General features: G+C 46.2%; 1 protein-coding gene and 1 long non-coding RNA gene across 2 annotated transcripts in view; one reads left to right on the forward strand and one right to left on the reverse strand.

Moving 5' to 3' along the window:
• Window positions 1-1283, reverse strand: part of LOC135388088 (uncharacterized) — a 29708-nt gene extending 28425 nt beyond the window's left edge. Inside the window, exon 1 of the long non-coding RNA XR_010421284.1 lies at window positions 1173-1283. This is a non-coding gene — a long non-coding RNA (uncharacterized LOC135388088). The remainder of the gene's footprint in view (window positions 1-1172) is intronic.
• LOC135388087 (uncharacterized) overlaps window positions 1-16157 on the forward strand; it is a 333326-nt gene that overhangs the window by 95497 nt on the left and 221672 nt on the right. The gene's annotated exons all lie outside the window — the stretch shown is intronic.

A 16157-nucleotide genomic window follows, 5' to 3' on the forward strand; every position in this document is an offset into this window, starting at 1 on the left:
TTGTTTGTTCCGCGTCGGGGAATTGGTGGGTTACTGAGCGGAAGTGTCCGTTCTCTGTCATTCTGTTCGAAATATACACGTAGTGTGGGAAAACTGTGCGGGCGTGCTGGTTGTTTTTGAATATGTATAGCGAGCCATCGTATAGGACTAACAGTGAAGAGCTAATTGCTAGGTTCTGCGACTCATAGCGGGGTTTTTATGTCCGTTTACACGAGGAAATGCTCCCAATACGCGTTCCTGTGAAAAGGCTCACCTGTGTTATTGTCGATGTATTTTGGGAATGACAGTTTATACGTATCGTTGTGCAACGTTCAAGAGACACGGAAAGTGGGGGTAGGAGCCTCAAGTTCACACGACAGAGTATCATCTCGAGCAAGTAATGCGCGCTGTAGTGCGTCTGTTTTACGATGTGTTGTTATGACAACGGCATTTGCTCTTGAGACGCGTGTACGTACGATTTGATACTCTTCCTGACATCACGACTGCGTGATGTCATGGACGTGATGCCATGTGATGCCATGGACGTGATGCCATGGATGTGATGGCGTGATGTCATGTCTGCGTGATGATTACAGATAGATATGCACTAAAGACTCCCGAAATACGCACGCAACTATGTACAGAAAATCTTCGAAATATGAAGTAAAAATCCTCACTATATGAAATGTTTTTCATTTTTCTTGGTACGAAAACAATGCACCAAATGCCTATTCCTTAAAAAAAAAAAGTCAGCATTCAGTTAGTGATAACGCGGTAAAATAAAGCCGCCTATATAGTGGGTGCCTGGGAGGGGGGTTCGCCCCCTCCCCAGACCCCCCCCCCCTTCCGCAATCTGTAAAACCCAACCTGGACTGACCTCTCTACAGTGAGGTGATTTAGCCCAATTCAACGACCCTACCCTTTGCAAGGTGGCAAGTTTCGAATCCGTTAGGCTTAGCATTCCCGTGTTTCTCCTGCGCTAAAGGTGCATCAGATGGGGTTGTTGAAATGCGTATAAAAAAGTTCGAGTTCACAGAATTTTATAATTCTAACATTTTTAGATTCAGTATATGACCTTTCACTTCTGTGCAATATTTAGCTTCCAAACGCTTTCACTAATTTTTAAAAACGACTGGTCCCGATACGGAACTACACCCGCATCAAAAAAGTTTCGCTCGAACTGAACTCCATACCTTATTTCTTTTCCCGCCTGTACTGATAGGCTGCTCTGCAGGGACTATAGCCCTAATAACCGGACTTCAGAATGGCGCCGCGAGGGGAATCAGACAAGGCTCTGTCTTCGTTGTCGTCTGGCACCGGAACGCCATAAACCAAAAAAAGGTACCAGGCACTTCCATTCCTAAAATCTAAAGAAGAAGATGATGAAACGATATATGCGATGCGATGATGGCGTGGATTAACCTATAACGTGATGGCGACACGCCAAAATATGCTGTGTGTTGTGCTGGTTTTTCACTTATTACACAAGGATGAGTAGTAGCAAACGCGTCGGGGGTTATGTTATTGGCCTTCGTTTTAGGCTAACCGTCACCTTGTACTGCCAGGTGGGATAACCGCCTGAATCCAGTCGCTGCAGGGGTATAGTCGCTCTATTATTCCATTACACCACATCAACTCCCAGCAAACTCGCAGCTCATCATCATCATCATCATTCAAATAAAGGTGTTCTTATTGTTCCAGTTTTAAAAACAACAACAACAACAGGCACAGCGTCTGTGTGTCTTGCTAAATGAATGAGGCCCTGGGAATGCAGATGCTAGCGCAGCGTAATTGGTTGACGTACTCGACCGGCAATCGATATAGATGCGGAGTTCGAAACCTGCCGCTGTCTGGCTTTTTGCACGACTGCCATATATCGATGCAACAACAAACAATTCTGTCATGCAAACGGGCATTAAAATGACTAAGGTTGCGTTCGTTTATTCGACTCGAACAACTCGAGAGCCGAGAGAGTAGACTCTTGGTGGGCGGAAATGCAGCGGCGCGGCTCTCATGACGTCGCCCACGTGACACTAACTCCCGTTCTAAAATTCGAGGATTCAACCACTAGAGGTGCTCAAGAGTCGACTCGCAGCGACTCTCCTTTCGAGGTGGGTCGCTAGAGTCGATGACGTACGATGGCTCCCATACGTCACGACTCCGACTTGCGGGTCGCGCGAGTTTAATAAACGAACACACCCTAAGCCGATCTGATCTTAAGTGGATCCTGCATCCCCATCATCATCGTCGTCATCGTCGTGTTATTGGGTGTGTTCGTTTATTAAACTCGCGCGACCCGCGAGTCGGAGTCGTGACGTATGAGAGCCATCGTACGTCATCGACTCTAGCGACCCACCTCGAAAGGAGAGTCGCTGCGAGTCGACTCTTGGTGTTGAATCCTCGAATTTTAGAACGGGAGTTAGTGTCACGTGGGCGACTTCATGAGAGCCGCGCCGCGGCATTTTCGCCCACCAAGAGTCTACTCTCTCGGCTCTCGAGTTGTTCGAGTCGAATAAACGAACGCAACCATTGTGATTCCTATTAATGTGCGGCATAAATACCCCTAGCACACTGTGCTATCCGTCGTGCATACGTGAAGCCATGAGATGTATGCGACCCCCCAACGAACTTATTCATACTCAATGTGTGCTGTATATCCATGTCCGATACCTGTGAAGCTGTGTGTGTGCACAAGATATAGTCCTCCTTCTCATCACTCTATATGCTGTCCACAGGGCCCAGATGTGGTACGAAAATCCGGAACGAATCTTTTTTCCAACCGTTTTCCTTCCCGCCGTGATGGATGATTGTATGCTCGTCTAGAACAAGTTTTTATAGCCGCAACTTTTTCCTACGCCGTATATACTATCGGGTATTATATTATTTGGGGCCGCGGCGTATACGAGTCCGGCATAATAAAATTCCTTTCATATACTCGTTCGCTTTTGGCAAGTCGCTTTTCTTTTAGAGGTATACCCTCGCGTATAAGCCGCACCCAGAAGTTGGACGTTGTATACCTTGTGGGTGACGTATCGCAGTGTCTCTTCCCGGTCAGCCACCTGCGGAAGTTGAAGAGTCGTGTCTCTACGAACTGCAATGCGTGGTGCAATATATTTGCAAGACGCATGGCACTCCGCATAGGTCTTACAGCGTGAATGGTGTATACCGTTCGATTCGAAGTATATTTCTGTTCTGTTCAATTCCAGGTAGAAATGGGTTGCTATTCGTAGAGAGAGGCCACTTCCGGCATCTTAAAAGGTTCATGACGTGAACGGAACATGTATCACATGGTTGTGCATCAGAGGTAAATAATGTCCTTACTTATGTATACTGCAAAGAAATGGGTACCTGACCTTCACTGGGTTACAGCACAGCCATTGAAGCATCATTAGAATTACAGCAGCTAAGGGGTGCTGCAAGAACCAAACCTACACAATGGACCTTTTTTTTACAGGGTGGAAATGTCTTGTTCTATGGCAGACATCTTCTTAGTTGTCTCGCGACGTAAACCCCCCAATTATTATTGTGGCAGACATCTTATTGGTGCAGGATTCACACCATACAGAAAGAAGTATCTGAAACATGTCGTTTTTTGTCCCCCAGCCTCGGGCTTTTAAGTTAGCGATCTTAAGGCTTCGCTTGTTTGCTACCTCTCTATCATCTCGTTACGTTTTATTACTTCTGAAACACAGTTCTATCTGGCGCGCTCTACAAGAAACACCAATTCAAATGAGACATTCTGCACGAAACATTTCAGAGGGCCATATTCTGAACAATGTTTCAGGTGGGTTTTCTCAGAACACCTTTCCCTACACTGTTATTACACCTCTCAGTTGCGTCTGTGGAATAAGAAAATAAGGTTTTCATTTCCAAAAAACGCCACTTTTACAAGCTGAGAAATGTAACATAAGCACCTCTCGTAAAGAAGGTGCAGAGCATATTGGTTGGGGGTGAACATGGTGGAAGAAAGCCCTCGTTGCGTTCTTCCACCATGTTCTGCACCACAGTGTCCCGCTGGTCCGGTCTATGACCCACGGTAATCCCCAGCGCTGCACCACACCCTTTCCTCTATTCCTGTTGATGACAATCGCGTTAGACACATCACGGTTCTGGAACATCAACAATAATTCATCGCTCTTCAAGCCAACCTGTCCCGAGAATCCGAAAAATTGCCTCACACACAAAAGGAAGTACTGGATCGAAAAGGTCCCCGCTAAGCCCAAAGGTTCCGTTAGCTCTATTTAGATACGGCGTCAGCTTTTGGGCGTCGGATTTTAGGCTCGGAACGTTCCGCAACCTTTGTGCTTGCGAGGGTCGGACAAATATAACCTCATTTCTTGGCTGTAATCTGCGAATCCGCGTGCAGTGAGCTGGTCGTTCGGGACGTTCGGAGTTTCACGCCCATCTTTATATAGTTTCTGTGGTTTGTGACCGAAAAGGATGCAGTCATACGGCAAATAGACGAGGCATGTTTCGCGTATACAGAATATACGGAATTGTTCTGTTTCTTAACTGCTCACCACGTGACATCATTCGCATTACTGGATGCTTCTGCGTGGAAGTCTTTAGTGCCCTCAAGCACTGGATCGAGAGTTCCGCTTTCATGCTTGTTCTAGTGGGCAACGTGTCGGCACCCATACAACGGACAATCCAAGAACGGAACATGACGTCACCAGTATGGCGCCATGGCTCCGCCCACGAGGCTGGAAACTTACTCGTTCGCTGCAGAAAGGAACTCCTCCGCTGCTGAAGAAAATGTATTTGCCGCTTCCACAGGGATCTAGTCCTGGATACTACAGAGTACTCGTTCCGCATGATACTGGCTATTGGATATTGGTCCGAACCAATCACAATCTTTCTTGAAACGGGGCTAGTTTTGAGACATCTCGAAGATTCCAACAACAGCAAGCTGTTGACACCAACACGACCCACCGCCACTTAATGCCGTCAAGAAGCGTTCTAAATGACACTACACTGTTCACCGGAATGGCCATTTCTGCATTTCCCCCCAAATTCACCCATTCGACGAGGAGGAAAAAAAAAAAAAAAAAGGAACGCTTTGCTTTGCTAAGCTTTCCTGTCTTTTTGTTTTTTCTACTCTTCCCAACTATTGTACTGTGCTACGTTTTACCGCGAAAGTAATTTATTACACATTACACGCAATCTAGGAACTGCAGATATTACTGAAACGCACAACAGCAAGCGCAACTGGAATGGCGCTATTACTACACAATACATTTTTCTACACACTTGGGGTGTAAATATATTGTTTGAAGACGCACGTCTTTGTGGTGTACAACACAGAAGGGCTTTTTGTAAAACGACCTTCTAAATGTGGTATTTTACAAAGCGAGCCGTTTCAAAGGGCATACCGTATACAAGAACACCATTTCAGGAGGATGCATTCCCTTTAAAACACCGTTTCAGATGGGTGTTCTGCAAACACCTCTTTCGACACAGCTATTACACCTTCACACATCCGCACCTTCTCCCTACATCACCCCACCACCCTTTATTACACCTTTGACTTGAGGCTGCGAAATAAGAAAAGAGTGTTTATTTTTGCGAAAACACAATTTTTTACTCGCTGTAAATACGCAGATAATACTGCGCATCGTAGTGATTAGACTGTATTTATCGCCGAAGTATCTGCCCATTGGAATCGGCGCTGCAAGCTTTCATAAGGAGCACAAAGGTGTTTGACCCCGCAGTACACTTTTAACGGGCGCTCCCTACCCGGACTCCTGAATCTCATGGATGGCAGGATGCCTCCAATAAGGATCGACTGAATTGCGGTCCGCCGGTTTAAAGGATATCGGGGCCACACCTGCTTAATATGCACCGCCTCGGGATCATAATAGCGTCGTCTATATTCATAGCCCGCATACAGTTGGGCCGGGTGTATGCCGCCGATTAACGCTGGAGCATTGGATACTCACGTAAATTCATGCAAAGTGCATGTATGTCAATTCCAAGGTCGTAGTTCCACGCAAAATTCTTCTATGTGAATTTCACTTTTAGTCTACTTGGTGTGTCTTTTCCCTGTGGCGTCCCTGTGTGTCCCTGTGGCACAGTCCCTGTGTGTCTTTTGATCCCACGATAGGTAGCGGGTACGAACGCGGCAGAGAACGCTATATAGCATGAGAAAACTGATGTTCTGAGGCATGAACAACATGGAAATGACGAATACATACAAAGCCTTTCCATGTTGTTCCTGCCTCAGAACATCAGTTCTCTCATGTTCAACAGTTGCCGCCTGCGTCGATCCCGTCGTATGATTGTGTGTATGAGTGAGAAAAATGTAAGAGTGAAAGGGGGGCATGAGTGAGAAAGAGTGGTTGATGTGTCCCTTCAGATGACGCGCCCTTGGAAGTCGCTGGGGAGGTGTGTTAGCTTAGCTCAATTGGTAGAGCCCTTGACCGGTAATCCAGAAGATGTGGGTTCGAGTGCTACAGCTGGCTAACCTTTTCAGTGACTTCCATCTTTGTGCACTAGCCGCGAAATAACATTATAATCCACTTGGAGCTCATTTATGCAAAGTACGTAATGTAATGTAGTGTAAAGCTCAATGTAAGTAATTCAAGCTCAAGAAAGAATGGCACCACCTACACAAACATACCCCCAACAACACCGAATATCCTCTGGATGTACGAATAATGTTGTAACGGTTTCGTACGTCCGACGGACATTATGAGGATATCCGTCGGACGTACGAATTCGTTAGGGCATTATTCGTACATCCAGAGGATATTCGGTGTTGTTGGGGATAAGGGCTAGAGATGCGAAACCCCGGGAAAAAAACCGAAAATTTTGGAAAAAAACTTTTCTTCGTCTTTTTTTTTCTCGTCTCCGGAAAAATAGCCCAAAATATCCAGGCGACAGCATTCAAAAATGTAAATTTTCGTGCCCTTGATGCGTTCCAACCCGCCAACAGTGCCTTAGGTGCCTCCGCCAACAACCACCAACTTAGAGCTCCATCTGGCCGCTCCAAGCGATCGCCATCGCGTTCATATAATGTTGGAGTTCTGGTCAGAGTGGACGGGTTGTTCTAATCAGGGTGTCGAACCGCAAAAAATACGGGTTCGGTTCGGGTTCGGGTTCGCGTTGTTTTGATTTCGTTCCGGTTCGGTTCCGGTTCGGCCACACCAAGAATCGAACCGGTTCGCAAACCGGTTCGCAGCCCCGAACCGGTTCGCGAACCGGTTCAACGCTTCCGTTTTATATGTTCCATAAAACTGCTTTTATCAGGAAATGCGTGGCTAATAGCTTACTGCTGTTGTCTGCATTGACGTCTCTAGCGGTGAGGTAGCCCTTTAGCGAGAGAAATGAGGAATGGATGAACACTTATTGCAAATAGAGTCCACGCTGTTGAAGTGGTGTAGTCCTGCTACTTTCTGTTCCCAAAATCTCTGTTTTCACACGCACAGTGCCAGCAAGATACACTTAAAGGAAGCCTAATAAGATGGACAGCGTAATATAGACGACAGTACTAGCCGGCACACTGCCTTCGCAACGTGAGTCGATCTGAAACCGTACTGAAGCATGTCGAAAATAAGCCTGCCAGCCTTACTCTGTCCGAGCTCACAGCAGTGTACTAGCTAATCCACAACACAAAGGCAATATGTCACGACACAACTGCACTACCAATAAGCAGAACTACATTTACTTTTCAAGCCACGACCAATCAAACAGGCACCGTTCTGCGTACGCTCCTTCTCCACTCCTCATGTTTCTGACTTGTTTAATTTGTACTGCTCACGTGTAAAGGGAAATCTTGGGCGCTTATTTGATCGCATATTCGTCCTGTAGAGCTACATAACTGGCCTACTCCATTCCTGTTTCATTCGTCCGCGTGGCAGCTCGTCTCTGAAGAGTAGATGCCGCACCGCGTGCGTGGGGCGCTAGCCGCGGCGCTCACAAGGACAACTGCGTTTCAACATGTTAAAAAGACGCTGAAAGTATACTTACTATACGTCGTCTTCTCACTGCAAGGTGAAAATTTCTGAAATCCATGATATAGGCGCGTGATGATGATACCAATGTGTCTTCGTTCGGGGATAGAGAGGAACTCTTATGCTGACTTCTTTTATGTCCGAACCGTTTTGTTGCGAACCGGTTACCGCTATTGTTTTTTACGGTTCTGCTCCGGTTCGGGTTCAACAGTGTCATGAAAATTTCGGTTCGGGTTCGGGTTCGGTTCCGGCAAAAATAACGGTTCGGGTACGGTTTTCGGTTCGGGTTCGGGTTCGGTTCGACACCCTGGTTCTAATTACCTATCGCTGAGTACATAGCAGTCTCATGGGATGCTCTGCTCTGCATTTATGCCTAGAGGATGAACGCCACTAAAGCTTCTAGCTCATTGTATGCTGTGGTTTGACCGGCAATGCTTCGAGTCCGCAGTAACCACGTTTGTTTCCATTTTTTCCAATTTTTCGGGGAAAAAAAACCGAAAGAAAACCGTTTTTTTTTCAGCGATTAAAAATTTCCGGAAATTTTGCATCTCTAGTAAGGGCATCCCACCATCAGGATCATTTATATATTTTGGGATTATCTGTGCCGCGAATCATCTGTTGTCATACGTATCGTATAATAGCACGTTTGTGCTGAACGTTATTTGTGTTTACGCACGATGAAGTGCAGGTTCTGCACGAAAGCTCGTGAATATTCCAAAAACTGCTTCATTCCCTGGACTATTGTGTTCTCACTATGAACTGCGTATTTTTTCCCTGCATCGCACACAAGTGCAGATGTATAATATGTATAACAAACTTGTTTATGCCAGTTGATACGTGCTGTCTCGCGACTGAGAGTAATAATACGTGAGAAAATTATGAATTTGTTACTTTTCATGTGGCAGAAATTGCGTGTAAGAACCACAAGATCATATCACATGAGCGGAGGCTTCGCTCATTTCAAATCCTAGCGCGAGGTATTTTTCATTCTCTAAAATATAAATCCGATAAAATCCTAGCTCCACCTTCTCGCGCACTGAATTCAAACACCTTAATAGCCTGCATTGGCACTTTCTTGCAGAGTGCACTGTTGAACGGAAAGAAGGTCGCGGAAATAATCTTAATCCTCGAGAATTTATGTTGCTAGAGACGCATCAAAGCGCTCTGCAAATATGCAGAACATTAGCGTGAAACCATGCTTTCGGACGCTTGTTAAATGGAGCGGCTATGTACTCTGATAAGACCAAAGAACAAAAACAAGACGGACAACAGCTCCCGGCATTAGGGTGCATTAGGAAATAGGAATTGGTGCTCTACTCGAATGTTAGTTAGATTAAAAACTGGGGCGGAGGAAGATGATATCGCGTGCCACGCAGTCATTAAGACGGGACGTTGACTGGAACGGGGATTAAGGGATTATACTAAGTAGGAGTAGGCATATGTGTTTGATGTAAATCCGCGATAAATATGTACTGAACGCTGTCAGAGCGGAAATCAAGCTTTTTCGGTTACGGAGAGAAAAATGTCGCTTTATTTCTTCGTCTGTCGCTCCATCCTCTGAATTCAAAGTTAAGCGTTTAGATTTGTAGCGAACTATATGTCCGACATCTAGGTGTGTGGGAGCGATGTGGTAGATGAAGAAGGCGAAGAGGGAGGCGATATATTTATTAGAACAAAGAAAAAAGGGAGGAAACGTCAGCCAAATATGGCGTGCTGGCTTGCCATTCCATAAAAAAGGAAGGAGAAAGATAATTGATAGTTGGGGATATACGTCGGGAGACAACTGAGATCATGAGCGACGCCACAGCGGTTGGTCTGTGGATTGCTTTTGCCTACCTGAGAGTTCTTTAACGTGCGATGAAGAAAAAAAAAGAAATAAAGAAAAGAACAAGAGAGAAATAAATGAAGGTAAAATATAAAGAAAAGAAAAGAACTGGGAAATAAAGGATAAACTACAAAAGGTGAAAGCAAGGTGAGATGTATTAAAGACAGATGACTTTAAAAAAACAAAAACAAAGATTAGGGTAATGCGTATGAGGGTGAGGGGAAGAAGTACAGATAGAAGAGAGCTGCGTTCTGGACATGGGGAACAGTCTCCCCTCTGTCAGATAGTGTAGACAATAAACACAGGTTGATGTTATATAAGATTTACTCTTTGGTTAATGCAGTGGTTTTGACGAAAGGACAGCTTTGTGGAGTACGAAGCCAGGCCCAGAATAACACGTAGTGCCGAATAGCACGCACGTCTCATGCGAGATCAGTAAGGCTGGACAACATATCGAACACATTCTAGACAATTTCACGTACAAGTTCACGAACAAGCTCAACTCTCGAGTCAGATCGTTAACACGTGTTTGCCCACGCCTCAGCTACTTTCAATCACGGACGCCCGCTCTACCGTATAAATACCACCCCAACCGCATCATCAATTCGCTTGCTGTAGACGATGAATCACCGCAGTAGGTGGCAGCATTTATCATCGTCCTCTGCCACGCGCTCCAATCTCTACAAACTGAATCCTGTCCCACTAACCCAGTCGGAGATTGCGACAATCAAACACAAGTTCCGTTCATCCAGATCTGAAACCCATACCTCGGGATCCATCTTTTTATTCTGTTCACACCGCTAACGTTTTAATAATGGGCAACATGTTCCTGGGTTTTGTCTGGATAACAGAGCGGACACGAGTCAAGGAGGAAATCGGACTCTACGAGACTCTTGACGTCTACCCGGTCGATTTGGTCTCGTTTCAAGAAAATGGAACCCATCGGCCACTCTGCGCCTAGTTTGCATCCACTTCACACCTGTGTTTGGTGGCCTCCACCCACTAACATGCTTGCACCCTTGCGACGTACCTCAGGTAGCAAAAGGTGCGAAGTAATCAGCCCTTATTGGTCGCTCCTCGGCCCTGGGTGTCTGCAGGCACTTCATCTTTAGGGCGACGTGAGCTCAGGATGGCCCGATGGACTGCATCCTGCTCTATTTCAGCTATGTGGCCGGTGGACAGGACTTCGGAGCTGGGTGATTTTTCGACCTCAGAGAGCAAGGGGATGCTGATCAGCCCTTGAAGGCGAGTTCATAGTCATCTTGGGTACTCATTGTGTGGGGCGGGGCCGAAGTTTTCTCAGGAAGGTTCGAAGTGTTGCATCGTGTTCAATGTGTCTTTGCCATTCTTCTTTGAGCTACTGAACAGCCTTTGTGTGAGTCGAAATTACAATGAATGGCACTGGAATGACGGTTCCGACTGAACCTTCATGCGTTCCACACATTACCGGGATAGCCTCCTCTCCATACTGCACGTATGTAAAATGGGAGAGCAGACTGAGCACATATAATGCTCAGCTACGGAGTGCATTGGACAGATGCGTCAACGGACCTCTTCACATCGACAAAGTATTCGGTGACTGACCACCAGCCGCCTACCTGCAAGCTGTGTCCTACTCTGTGATTTTCCTTCTGAGGACTCTCGTGGAACACACGTTCACCTTGCTAAAAATCTCGTAGCGCCACCTCGCCCCATGCATAAGCGTATGGGTAGCTGGCCCAACGTTGAGCAGGGCAAACATCTCCACTTCTTTTTGGAACCAAAAACCAAACCTAGCGATACCAGTTAGTCACAACCTAGACGCTACACTCAACACTCTATATGCGCCAGTCCACAGACTACACACACCCAGACTGATGTACGAGCAGTATCATCGGAGTATAATAGAGGGCTTCCACCGTCCACGTGTTCCGAATCACCCTCATTTGCAAGCCGTGTTTCTCATTAAATAGACGTGACGGCCGATCTTAAACGGCTTGGACACGATATCAGATCTTATCCGGTTCATGCGGCGACCTACTCAGGACCGAAGCAAAAAATAAGCCTCCGCTAAGTGCTTGGAAGAAGGAGATGATGAGTTGCAGATCCGTGTCGTATTTCAGGTGGTGGTCAGATACACGCAAACAGTATTAATCGATCCCTTATCGACTATGCAGTGAAGCCCGATAAGTAGGCGAGCGGTGGTGGAAACTGTTTTTCTGGTAGAGCGGGTTTTACTTTTAATCATTATTTCCGTGCGTTTTGACACGCTACGAGATGATCTCGCGCATACCATGTGGCATAAATAGGAAGAATGACCTTGTGAGGCAATTAACGCTATAAGTATGGTAATTCGTACGGAAGGTGTAATGAATGAGTTAGATGAGGTAATTTGGCGAGAAATGACGTCCATGTCGTATTTTTTGTTCGTCCGTTTCGTGTTGCTGCGGTCGTGAAGAAGAATTAGGAAGTGGTTGTTGATCGGCCGAAGGTCGTTAACCGAAATACCAATTAACAGCGTTGATAACTTTTTTTATATATATATCTATCAATAACTGTCGTACCAGGTGTGGTTCCGCCACCAGAGGGTGTACCGTATTTTGGCGTTTACACGGATGTTTTTTTTTTTTCAGCAGTTGTGCGGAAGAGTACCGCGGACCTAATGAAGCCATTTGCAGAGCAACAAATGTAATGTTTCATAAAAGTGTAATACGCTCAACATCCACACTGAAAGATTCAACTGACGCACTGGTACATCCTTTTTGCGGTTTTGCTGACCAATGAACTGGGGCTCCAGCATTCTGTCCGGACGCCAGCGACTTCAATGTATGCTTGACTACCGAAGAGTAAATTAGGCGATACTGAAAAGGTCTTTTGAGCACCGCGTTATTTAAATGAGTTAGAGCTCAGTTAACGTCTTAGTTCACCGTATCACGTGGTACGCTCTATGCACCACAAGGTCTGCTCTCGCTGGAGGTGCGGAACATTGCGCATTTCGATGCCTTCGACAGAGGACTTCGAATTTTTCAAGCAACCTCATACACCATATTGTAGTCAGTATGTACCCATGCAGAAGCTTTTTACCCAAATAATTGTTCGGTGCCAGAAGAAGACTCTGAAAGTGATATTCGGCAAGCGCCTTTCGTTGTTTCGTGGTCGAAGAAGAGGTTTCGTTCTATGGCATAGAGCGCTGAAAATGAATTTCTGACCTGGTGCTGCCGTCCTTGAATTATACTAATGAAAGCTTACAGCCACAGTATCGACTTGATGCGTCTAGTCGGTAGAGAGCAAGGTTGTGGGTGAATTCCTTGGTGTAACATGTTTCACGGCGCAAGAGTTTTTATAGCCAGAACGCGTCAGACGAACAAAAAGCTCGAAAAAAAAAATCAAACTGGGAGTAGATAGCAGATAGATAGATATTAGTAGCAAAGATCGAGCAAGGAGCAACAAACTGCTTTTAATATCTTTCTTCGTTCAGAAGCAGCCGACAGAACTAGCAGGACTGCTTCTTACTCAGTCGTAGGTAGGTAGGTAGGTAGGCAAAAAAAGAAAAATATGGAGATGTTGGCCCAACTTTACATTGGGCCGGCTACTCCAGTAGGCTTATGGTAGCGAGGTCTGGCTATACAAACGAGTCTAAAAGGAGGTTTGTTCTATAAACGTGCTACGGAAGGACACCACAGAGTGCGAGACATGTCGATGTGCTGCTGGCCAGTCACCGAGGGCTGTTGAGGGCCGTTGTCGTGTCTGACCAAGCCGTCCAGGAGAAGTTCACGACTTGCTGCAAATCGTTCAGTCGTCTTCGTCGTCTGTAGGGTACTCAGCATGCCTTGATGCACCGGCCGTAATGGTGAAGTTGTAATGTGTCAAACCGACCCCGGCCGTGAGGCCGGACACACTGTACATTATACTTCCCTTGCAGAAATGATATACCTTTATATGGTGCATACGACAGACACAAAAGTTTGCAGGACACTCGGCTTGGTGCGACTCGACGCTTCGTATCTAAAGTTACTCCCCCTGCCAGCCTCTATAGAGGCTCTTTTGACATTAAAAACTTGATCTGTCTCTGGAACACTACACCACTGTCTTCCGCATAGCACACTAGGAATCGTATCCAGTCCACTCGAAGTTACGCCCACCACAACGTGCACTCTCTTCTGGTCCGTTCCTTCATTGATTCTATTTCGATGCGGACTCAAATGTTACTCTTTGCCTGAGCAGACGAAGAGAGAAGGGCCTTTCTAAATTTACCCGCCTTAATCGCGCCGTAAATCCTAGCTGGACCCGTAGCGCCTTAAACGGTCCACAAATACCCCTTAATCGGTATGCGCAGGCGAACCGGTCTTCACTAGTTGTCGATGCCTGAAGACCTTGTGACACCGTCATCTTGATGCTGAGTGAAGTTGTCTGGTCGTTTGTGCCTGCATGGGCGTTTGTGTTCTTCAGAATAGTCTCTCTGTTCTTTGTCGTGCGTTCAACGTGGGCGTTGGTTGAAGAACTCTTTCCGTGTCGGTTACAGAAGTTGAAAGTGTGTCCAGGCGCGACCAGTTCGTGAGACGCTCGATGGACTTGTACATTGAGAGATGGATGTGCGTGAGACGAACGGTTAGTTTATGTTTGTTTCTTAAGAATCGCTCAGAACGCGATATTGGGAGAACTGAATAGTGAAAGACAAGACAAGACAAGAAAGACAAGAAGGGGAGATATTTACTAGCTTGCTTTGAGAGAGCTAGAAGGAGCCCGTTTTCCCACCAGAATGGTGCAAGTGTGCTGCAGCATAGTCCCCTATGGCACTAAGCTTTCATGGTCCTTCCAATCGCCGTAGCAGCTTCTTCAGCAGGAGTGAAGTCGCGGCGTCCCGACAGGAAGCAATCGGCCCCGGCGGTTCGAAAGGTGTCAAAGCGTCCACGTATTCTTTTATCTACTTCTATATCTCCTTTTATAGCATTTTAAGTCTTCCCGTTCCTCCTCACCGTTTTTTTTTTCTTTTTTCAATGAAGTGTTCTGTAAGGATAACTTGTATTGCCACACGATTTCGAGAAGAGTTTCTGGTCGACAGTCACCTCCATATTCAAGTGATGCTTTTCAGTACAAAGAGTATGTTGTGCGTTACAGGGTTGCGGAATTAGGTGCATGGCCGATTCCATTCCAATTCGAATCCGTGGAATGGAGATATGTACTAATTACATTCCTTTCAATTCCTCGGAGTGACGAGTTTTTAGAACTTAGTTGTTGATTCAGGAATAGGTAATGATAATTGGGGGTTTACGTCGCGAGACAACGACTCAGCAATAGAAATAGGCAAGATATGGGGCGGGGGGGGGGAATGTTTATTAAGAAAAAAAGAAAGGAAAGGTCAGCCACACAGCTGTCTGGTTGACCTTTCCTAAACGGTTAGGGATGAGTACACAATCTTCTGTGGCTCACCTCATAAAGGCAGCAATACAAGAGCTATGTCAATTCCCATTCCTGGAATGGCTTTGCAGCACCCATTCCATTCCTTTAATTCCGGAAAGAATAAAAAAAGGCAATATAACTGAAACAAGTCCGATACTTGTCAGCCGAGCAGTGCAGGGGTGGTTGATGTCACCCGGAATCAAAATGCACAGAGGCACCGTGTAGAGGGTTTCCTAACATAAGAATGACACTAATGCACCTGGAGTTGTGCTAAGTAAGTTCTGAGTCCTCCCACAGGAGGCGATTCACCGTGCGCCTGCGCATTACTAGCCTATTGCAAGAACGCGTTGCGAAGATGCTTCGCTTCAGTAGACAGTCGAGCTCGTGACACGCCGGACAGATGCAGTGCCTAATGGGTTCAAGGGGCAGAAAGACACAGCGTTGAATCCAATACTTTCACATGGTCACCCTGGCCCTTCCATACCCACTCCATTCCGGTGAAAAAGGGGAATGCTTCCATTCCCAGTCTAGTAATGTTGCCATTCCATTCACATTCCATTCCGAGTTCTATAAAAGAGGAATGATTCGAGAGTGACTCTAACTCTGGAGTGGCAACCCCGTAAGATGAAGCGCGGTGCTTGAGGCAACAGAGTAAGGGTGTCAATACTGTGAGAATTAGATGAGAGGTTGCCACGACTGGTGGACTAGCCTATATACACTTGACGCGTTCTTTCGGTGGTGCCAGGTATTTCCCAGGACGATAGAGACTGCAACCTCTGAACAAAACCGGATGCCGCGCTCTTTACGAGTACAAGATGCTCTATAACCAAACCAAACCTCTCACTCATCTCGTTCTACCGCATGAGTACCCTGGCGAACATAAAATCAACTTGTGTTGCACACAAAATCAGTACATATAGCTACCAGCATGAAATTAATTCCCGATGCTACACCATGCCTCTTACTCAGACAGAGGTTTGGGAACCACGGACGAAAGTCCCTCAGCTTTTGCTTCCTGTGGG

The sequence above is a fragment of the Ornithodoros turicata genome, chromosome 3 (assembly GCF_037126465.1).
Source record: "Ornithodoros turicata isolate Travis chromosome 3, ASM3712646v1, whole genome shotgun sequence".
Taxonomy (NCBI): Eukaryota; Metazoa; Arthropoda; class Arachnida; order Ixodida; family Argasidae; genus Ornithodoros; species Ornithodoros turicata.